Source organism: Dermacentor silvarum, chromosome 9 (assembly GCF_013339745.2).
Source record: "Dermacentor silvarum isolate Dsil-2018 chromosome 9, BIME_Dsil_1.4, whole genome shotgun sequence".
NCBI lineage: Eukaryota > Metazoa > Arthropoda > Arachnida > Ixodida > Ixodidae > Dermacentor > Dermacentor silvarum.
The window spans coordinates 5,850,629-5,859,979 of record NC_051162.1 but is presented as its reverse complement, the minus strand read 5'-3'; the positions used below and the strand labels follow the sequence as shown (position 1 = coordinate 5,859,979).

At 41.3% G+C, this 9,351-nt stretch overlaps 1 protein-coding gene across 4 annotated transcripts in view; it reads right to left on the bottom strand.

Moving 5' to 3' along the window:
• Positions 1-835: 835 nt before the first annotated feature.
• Positions 836-9,351, bottom strand: part of LOC119465117 (tubulin--tyrosine ligase-like protein 12) — a 190,162-nt gene continuing 181,646 nt past the window's right edge. Inside the window, exon 16 of one of the 4 annotated variants that reach the window (XM_049655702.1) lies at positions 836-1,313. The gene's annotated coding sequence lies outside the window, so the exon portion shown is untranslated. Of the gene's footprint in view, positions 1,314-3,275; positions 7,519-9,351 lie in introns of those variants that run through there. The other 3 variants (XR_007463256.1, XR_007463255.1, XM_049655700.1) reach the window with 3 other exon arrangements.

Here is a 9,351-nt window from a genome sequence, read left to right as displayed (position 1 = left end):
GAATTCCCTGTTTTCCCGGTTGGTAGACACCCTACAGATTATACTTGTAAATGCATGTTTATCTTTTTACTATCACCCTAAAATCGCTTACTTCAGAAGACACTGTTATCGACATCATCGGGTCAAATGTCATTAAATTTGGACGTGTGGCAGCTCCGCTGAAAAAATGGCATTCAGGAATTTAAGGCCTTAACTACTGAATGTCAATTTCTGTGCCCGTGTGGCACGGGTAAAAAGTCAGCGGTGTAGCTCTGCCGACGTGACATCGTCGCACAGCCGTGCAACAGCAAATGCGAACCGTCACATAGAAATGATCGCAAGATGGGGACGAAGAGGGAAAAACAAACAACCAATAAACAAGTGTGTTTCTTTAACCATAAACAATGTTGTGACTTAATTTCGCTACCGCTTTTGTTGGATTTTTAACTGATGCAAATTTCCGATTTTCATTATTTGTGTTCTGCTTGACTGCGGCTTCGATGTGTGGTATCGACATGCATGCCAGTGTGTTTTGGTTTGCGGCCTTGGCCCTCATGGCTCCAGCGACAGCCCTGTTCCACAGTCGAACTCCCTTAGCTCGGTACTTTTGCTAGCTTTGATCACGAATATAGGTCGATAGCTAATTATTGGTAACATTACGGGCGAAAGAAAGGCCGACATATATTCGAATAAATGTGGTAATTAACCGAGACATTTCAAACATTCAGTACGCCTACTAACAGAGTGGCCAAAATTTCCTCTAAATATAAAATCGCCATTTCTGGTTCTCCCAGGGAATAGGGTAAAATTTGTAAGCGTTTCACGTCACAGAGGCCAAATACAGGGGTTTAGCAATTTTCATTCAACCCCTATTTAACACAGACATCCAAATTTACCTGCATATCGCCCCTAGCATTCCCCACACTTCCTTAAACTATGAACTTCGCGAGTGATTTTTTTTTCCAGAAAATCATGATGACAGTCATATAACATGTTCGAACACTTTTAGGTGCATAATAGCTTTGCTGTAAAAGGTGCAGGTTTGAAGATTACCAGTGAAGCTACCGCCAATGTGTAGGCTCCACTAATACACCAGGGAGCCGCTGATGAACGTTACAAGTCTGCGTATTCGAAAATTATTGCACCATTGTGCAACAACGCAGGGCTATAACACAAGTCTTAAACACAATATAATCAAAAGTAGTGTGGCTGGACAGATAAAATGGTTGCAAGAGGACAGATATCCGCAGCAAGCACGGAGAGCCGTCTTCGTATTCTCAAGGCACGGCACTTGAACTTCAAGGTGATGGGGCTTGTCCATGCCCTGTCACAGACTGCAAAAAATGTTGCACGGTATGACACAGAAGCAGTTATTTAGGCTAAGAATAAGTTAGGCCATTGAGAAACGATGCACTAAGCGGGCTAGCTAGCCAAGGTGCATATGCATATTCAGTCAGGCATGAGGTGAAGTTCATGCCACATGCCAAAGACAGATCAGACAGGCAGGTGTCTAAGCTAGCATTTACGGAAGCATACAAACCTGAAAGGTTTCACGGGCTCGCATTTTGAACATTTGAGACATGCCGAGACTGTGCATCAGAACCCCTACTCTGTAGAACTGCAGTTTTGTGTACTACACAGAAATGTCATGTCCCGAGACGTTATATAATCCTGTTGCCTCTACACCATGACAATTTCGTGTCAAATAAATAAAAAAGCTAATAAATCGATAAAATAAGGTAAATTGATAATAAACGCACATGCTGGTCAAGCTATCAAGATGCTATTTTCAAGCAAAATAACGCTTTTAAAACGTGCTTGAAAGTTGAGAGCGAAGAAACAGCTGCGACGGTCACGTGCTTAAACTTAATTTTGTACGTAAGCACCAAATATCTTAATGAACCTAATAAGTTGCTAATCTTTTCAAGCATACTGACGTTACATGCTTGTCATTGTCACCGTGTTATCTACGCATCCTCTTTCTTTTTTAACAATGCATTGGTGGGAAGATCACATATCAGCCAGGCAAGCAACAGCAATGAGTAGGCAATGTCTTTTTTTTTTATTGCTTAACACACATTGAAGACAAACGTTGGCACGTGTCAGCATAAGTACAGTTGCCAGCAACGAACTCAGCTTCATATGTTCATGCTCACTGCCTTGTGCATCTCATTTCAAGGCATGATACATGTGAACTGTGCATGATAACTATGAACAAAACTAGTCAAAAGTGTAAAAAACAATGCTGCACCTCTGGAGAGAGGTGTGTATTCTCCGCATTCTACAATGTTCCCTCACTCGACTTCTAGTCACGGAAATACCACTGATGCCACCCTTAGACAAAAAGTGATCACTGCTTTTAACGACACTTCAAAGCGATTGATTCCTGAATGATAATTGTGGCAATTTACAGGTACTCTTGGCCTCTACTTGAGTGCTCAGGGGCGTGATCGGATATCTTTGTTTCGCGTTCTGTTCATTGCTGCAGTGTCACAAAGTGGCAGTATGCAAAATTTGTGACAACGGGAGGGAGAGAGCAACGAATTGGCAAGCGGTGAACTCCCCGGACGACAAATGACCGTTAAGTTTGTCGTTTTTGGTGACGTCAAAATGACGACACACTCCTGTCAATCATTTTGATTACGAGCATGTCGTCTGCTAGGAGCAGAACATGACGAGAGATGTGAAGTTCGAGCTGTCATCCGCTCGCTACAAGACCGGCTTCGCATGGCACGTCCAGTGGATTGGATTGGATCCAAACGGCGGCTGCGGCTACGGAATGGTTCACCGCTTGCTGACTGGCTCTGCTCTCTCCCTTCCGTCGTCACAATTCGCATACTGCCACTTTGCGAGGTTTGCAGCAAGTGAACGCGTTTCAAACACAGACCTCCGATCAAAGGGCGCTCCTCAAGCAACTTCCCACTGCAGGAGTTGCCAAGGAGCGTTATTGAAGCACAGTGCCTCTTTCAGTCAAGTGACTGCACTCTGCCCCACTTAAACCTGGAGCTGTGCAAGAGATTCAAGTTGAGGCCCATTTGTGAATTTAGCATCAAGCGTCCACATAACAGTGCAGAATGTATAACTGAAAATAAAACCAAGAGCAGCTGGCAGCAACACGTGTCTTGAATTAAAAATGGCTTCACAACCCAAGCCAAAGGTAAAAGAATGACAATGTATAAGGCCAGACAGAACAAGCAATGTAACTTTCTCGTTTTTTTTTTCATGCTGTTTAACCATGTTATTGCAAAACAAGAACAAATATTCCCAACAACACACACTACGCACACGTCAGAGCTCCACGAGAGGCCAGCATAGCGGTATGTACACTTTTGAGCAACATGGGACAAATTTAAAACAAGAATTACTTTTGATGTGTAAATTCAAATGACAACTTAGTCCGTAACAAAAACTCTTCCATTGAACACTTCAACTCACTAAAAACATTTATGTGAGGCACAAACCACTACGGTCTTTTCAAAGCCATTTGTGCCCTCCTTTCCATATAGCTAGAGGGGTGTGTGCCAAGAGCTCGGTGAACACCGATTTGTATGAACTCACAGAAAAGAAAATGCCCATAAGAAAACTTGAGGTCAGGCCCTCTGATTAACTAGATGTGAAATGTAGAAATGCTTTCCTCAGTCTTCCGCAGAACCGAGGAAAATAAACTTTGTTGCATTTAAAAAGAAAAGTTAAATTCTAACTAGATAATGACGGCAGGAAATATTGTAGGAGCAGTTCTAATGCAGATTACCTAGTTCTAAAGTTACCTTAGAGGAAAATGAGAAAATATTTAAGCCTCAAATTTAGAGATCTGCAACAAAATTAACAATCAAAAAATGCCAACTGTGCCCAATAGTAAGCCTAGATGAGATACGTCTAGACGCCTAGATGAGATACAACTGATATTATATGATGCTCTAGATGATGCCATTATTTGGTGAATGATAGTTTTACAAAATTAACATGATAGAATAAAAATTAATTGGAAATTGAAACTTAAGATGTTCATTTTGTCCACTCTGGAAGCCAGTAGGATGTATTGCACTTTCAAACACTTCAGTGTCTCTGATATGAAATAAGCTTAAAAACTTGTTTGTGGAGTTCCAGCATAACTACATAAAGCTTAAATGGAACTTTGTTAGAAAGGAATAAATGTGTTTAATAAGCGAGTTCACAGAAGTATTGGAATGTTGCTTTATTTCAAGAGAATTGAGCATTATTAATGTAATTAGATCACCAAAAGGAAGCATTTGTGGCCTGCTCGAGTTTTCAGTGCTTTTGAGAAAGATTGCTGCACAAGAAAATTGTTGGCCACAATTTCTGCGAAGCAATCATGTTCAAAACAACACTGGAAAATTTGAACTCTACTGTCTGCCATCAGGACTGCCCCTCCAAAGTGAGCAGGGTCATTGCAGTGTGGTCACCATCACTAGACTTGTTCTTTTTCATGATTGACTTTTCATCATTTTATGAAATTTACAATATCCACTGTCATAGCAAGCATGGGCATTTTATGTGGTTGCTTTGTACTGTTGTCCTCACAAGGCCCTGTTCTACTGTTTTATTTGCCTATAGTCAAATTTTTCTAAACATAATCCAAATTTCCAAAAATTTCCTGATTTACGTGGAAAAATTCGGAAGTTTCAGAAAAATATATCTGCTTCCAACCATCACTAAAATTTGACTGCTTTTAAGTGAAACAAAAACCCCTGATATCTATTCAAGCAGTTGTATAAAAAAGAGCATTCCTTCATTTGACATGCAGTTTAATTCAGAGAACTCAAGCTCTCAAGCTCAAATACTCAAGCATGAGTATTTCGCTAGCAGCAATGGGTGATGAGCTAAGAAAACTTGCCACTTGTGGACTTGCAGCTGCAAAGCACACAACACATAAAACTTGAGCACTGTGTCACATTCAATGTACCCATATGCATTGAGCTTGTTTCACTGAGTCACAGAAAGATGCTACAGTTTAGACTCGCAACAAGAATAACATAATGAATGTTTTCACTAATAACAAGGCATAATATGACAGCTTGAATGATTACCAACAATGAAAAAGATTGCCATTAACCAAATGAGTCAGTCCAGGTTACCTTGATTCACCTGTGCTTCCTTGAAGTTTTGCAACTCATTTTAAAACGCACCCCTGGCACAAAGCATTTGCATGGTGTCATTTCTCACATACAAACATGGATGTGTCGCCCGGATTGGTACACGCCTGCAAAGGTTTTTGCTCATTATGACTATATATGCATCATCAACCATATTGGTACAAAGTCTGCTGTTGACTATACTCGTCAGTGGTAGAGCAAGGGTTAAAAGACCAGATCAGTGCATAGAAGTTCTCCCACAAATGCATCAGCCATTTTGAATTCATTCAACATGCTGTCCGTGTTTGTATGTGATAAACGAACTTTCATTAACAACTTTGTGCAAATCAAGTTACAGTTCTCTGGTTGTGATAGATGAAATGGGCACCGGCTGAAATACTGTATTTTTGAACAGCTGCAGACAGAAGATTCCCTCAAAGAAGGGGGGAAAATATATAATTTGTGTAAATAACTGCATGCAACATGCTCAGATCTTCTAGAAGTATGAAATATTACCATCATCAACACAAAGAAAAACCTGAGAATTTGTTAGTGAAGGGCAGGGTGGATGAAATGAACTTATCTGGCGGAGATGGTGGAAATGAAAGTGGCAAGGTCGGCTGACGAGCCAGATGGAATATTTCAGCACATACACAGAACAACCAAATAAAGCTAATGTTCACAGGACTCCGCCTTTGAATACCTTAGGTCCTATTTCAAGCACATTTGCAAACACTGAGAATGTAGTCTGCTGCCCAGTCTGTGAACTTGTGCAGCACAAAAATTGGCAAGGAACAGCATAAGTGGAAGGCTGGTTATTTGACGTTAATCGTTGATGAAAAACCCAGATAAAAAAGGTGCACCAGACATGTTAGTAGTGCCTAATGTTTCCGCAACTGCCCCCTTATGCGTCGCTCATTACCCTTTGCTTTTTCAGTTTCAAAGAACATTTGAGCATGGCAAGCTCAGAAGCTAAAGTTATTTGCTCCATTTCAAGAGCTCTCTCTCTCTAGATTGTAGATGAGGCTGTGCCTGATGGCAGAAAGGGTAGAAGATGTGTGCTACATCTGGTATCTCACAACACTAAAGGCTCAGAAAGTAGCTCAGGCTGTGCTACAATACAAAAGTTGTGATCCAGCCGACTTTTTCCAGCACTAAGGATGAAATATGTTAAACAGCCCACATGCTTTTTGCCATGGTGACATGGTCCCATGTTCCGTGAACATTAAGCACCATGAGTCTTATGTCCCTTGTGTAATGCACAGTTTCTGCCCTTTGAGAGACAATTTTTCAGCAGATTCAGATGTGTTTGCGATTTAACAGTGTTTTTTTTTTTTCTCTTCTTTTTTTATTCACGCATTTCTGAGCTAACGCAAAATGCCGAGAGCCTCTGACTGTCTGAGCCTGCACCACTACACAATGTCAAGAGCACTGTACGTGCGAAATTTTTTTGTGAGGAACACCTTGTGCTAAATAAATTCAATAAGCATGTTTCTTCAGAAACCAAAACACACATCAATGCAATTAGTAATTCGTGTTGTTTTTGTACACTATACAGAGGACGCACGTGCACACAAAAGAAACAGAGAACACACAGCGTCTGTTTCTTTTTCGTGTCCCATGCTTTGTGCTGTGCCCAACCAATCCCAACTACATGGCCATAGTCAGGGTGCTGTCAAGGCTAAGGAGACTCGTGCCGGAAGCAATGAAGACAGAGCAGCTAAGATGGTCTTCTTACGATTCATATGCAGATCATGACAGCTCAGGCAATGCTGATGCAGCAATAGACGCAGCACCCAAGCCCTAGTGAAGCACACCACAAATACGTATGAATTTCAATCAAGTGCTGATGTCTAGGTCGTGCCATCTGCCATAATAAATACATAGTACTTAGTGGCCTAGTGGGTACGACAGTGCTCTTGGTAAAGGAGTTTTTTTCTTTGTATTCTGCAGAGATTTCCAATGGCACTCTAACAATGTGAATAATCAAAGAAAACGTAGCTGTTGCTTGGGACATACTACTCACAGCCATCAGCTGTTGTTTTCAACACACTGTTGCAAAGCTAAAAGGGCCCAGCGATACCTCTTATGAAAGGTGTTCCACGTTCAAGCGTGTATCCTCGCAATTTCTCTCGACAAAAAGCTTTTGTATGCACCAATCACTAATCAAATGCTGCCACTGCCCATTTTTTTTTTCATTTTCCTGCTGCACTCAATGCTAACTGTCGTGTCCATGCGAAACAATGGCTGCCATGCTCCACCCATCATCACACCCAGCTTTTGTAGCAGCATGACCTCAAGATTTTCTCTGCCTACCAATTGTTTATAGTTCGCATTCTAAACATCGATGAATGCATAAACCAACTAGTCCAGCAACAACCTCAAGATCGTTATGACACATAGTTATAGTGCTAAGGAAGACAACACACACCAGACGCTGGCCTTGCTAAAAAAAGTATTGCATGCCTGAAAGGCTCATTTTTGCAGCAAAATTTGAGAATACAACACCGGTTGTTGAAGATAATGTGCGCTCTCCACACGTCCTTTTCTATAGAGATCTCGAATAACGAAATTGATTACTCGCACAAGATGCATGGTGCACATGTGCATGGTGAGCGATCTGGGCAATATGCAGTTGAACCTTGTCCAAAAGAAATCACACCCAACACAAAATTTCCTCCCTTATATCCAATATTCGTTATAGCATATCATTTTTAGAATCAGATATCTGCAAGAAACATCTTAGATTTACTTCATGTTGCTTACATTGACATTCAACTGTACTCTCAAATTTTGCCACAAACATGAGCCTTTCAGATCCTTGTACAGCACGTTGACGTCCAGCACTCGTCCAGTGCATTTCGTGTTTCCTCAGCAATGTGAGCATGTTTAATAATCGCAGTAACCAACTCACCTAGCTTTTACCAATAGTACCATACTGAAGATCGTGCGGCACGGCACGCCTGTCCGTCACACCACCTATATTGCAGGCTACAGTACTAGTGGGCCTAGATGGCACCATGACAGTGAAAACATTCGTTTTGAATTTTCTAGAGGCACTGATTAGTCAAGAAATCCACCCAATAGTCACGGCACTCACTGGTGCGAAGTAAAACACAGGAACAATATTTGGCAAGTATGGTCACACTTGCTTATACAGCTAGCACGTTACTAAAAGCACGGTGCTTCAGTTCCAAGGTGCTTCTCAAAAATATAAGCCACAAAACTCTTTGCTGTTGCATAAAGCAATGTCCCAGAATGTGTGGAAGCATTTGAGGACAGTGATATAATATCTTGATCCCCAATTAATTCCATGGCAACTGTTATTTCAACTGCAATTTCCTTATACAAATAAATTGAAATTCACAAATCTCATAAGACAACCATTGAAACTATTTTAATGAACTCTGTTGAATTTAAAAGATAAGGCTAAATACTGTACTGAATGCCAAAGAATATTTTTTATTTAGGGCTCTGAAACTTCACGCCAAAAGCTCTGCATGACTCTGTAAACTGTATCGAAATTGTACAAAAAATACAAATATTTCGTGCTGGATAACAGCTTATGTGCAAACGTTTTGTTATTCACATGAGTTTTACAAATGTCATATTCACAAACTACAGTAGAACCTCATTGATACAATCCTGTTTCATAAGATTCACGATCGAGAATGCAAATAATGATCCAAGACATTTGCGCTTATTCTTTAACGATTAATACGTTCCTGGAAAACACGATCTTTCGGCACCAACATTCAGTATATTGCCAAACTGCAACGATATGACTCGTTTTCTGGCCGCTAGATCCCATGTAAACAAGAAAAGGTGCGAGGCACGCTCGTGTCGCACGAGAGTAGAAGGCGCCTGCAATGGCCGCTTCCCCGCAGTACTCGACCTCCCGTGTCTCGTGAAAACGCCACCACGCACTCGGTTTTTAATCCCGGTACCAGCAAATCTCCTTGCGGGTAATCGCACATCGATATTCACCGCTATCACCACCAACCCACTGGGGTAAGCCTCTTCACCAATCTGTTTTACAGCACATGGGGCCACCCAAACGTGCCACCATTCTCTGCTGCAAGCAGCACGACATAAGCATCATGCTTCACTCTGGTGGCATCGTGCCATCGTATTCCAGCATTGCCTACCAGCTCAATTTTGTTTCGGTTTCTCATAACAGTCTTAAAGCTTCCTGCCAAAACGCTCCACAAAAAATTTTAGTGATTCGGATCTTATGTTTTCCAGTTAGTAAGCTTTTTCTTGCGTTGTTTTGTCCAGG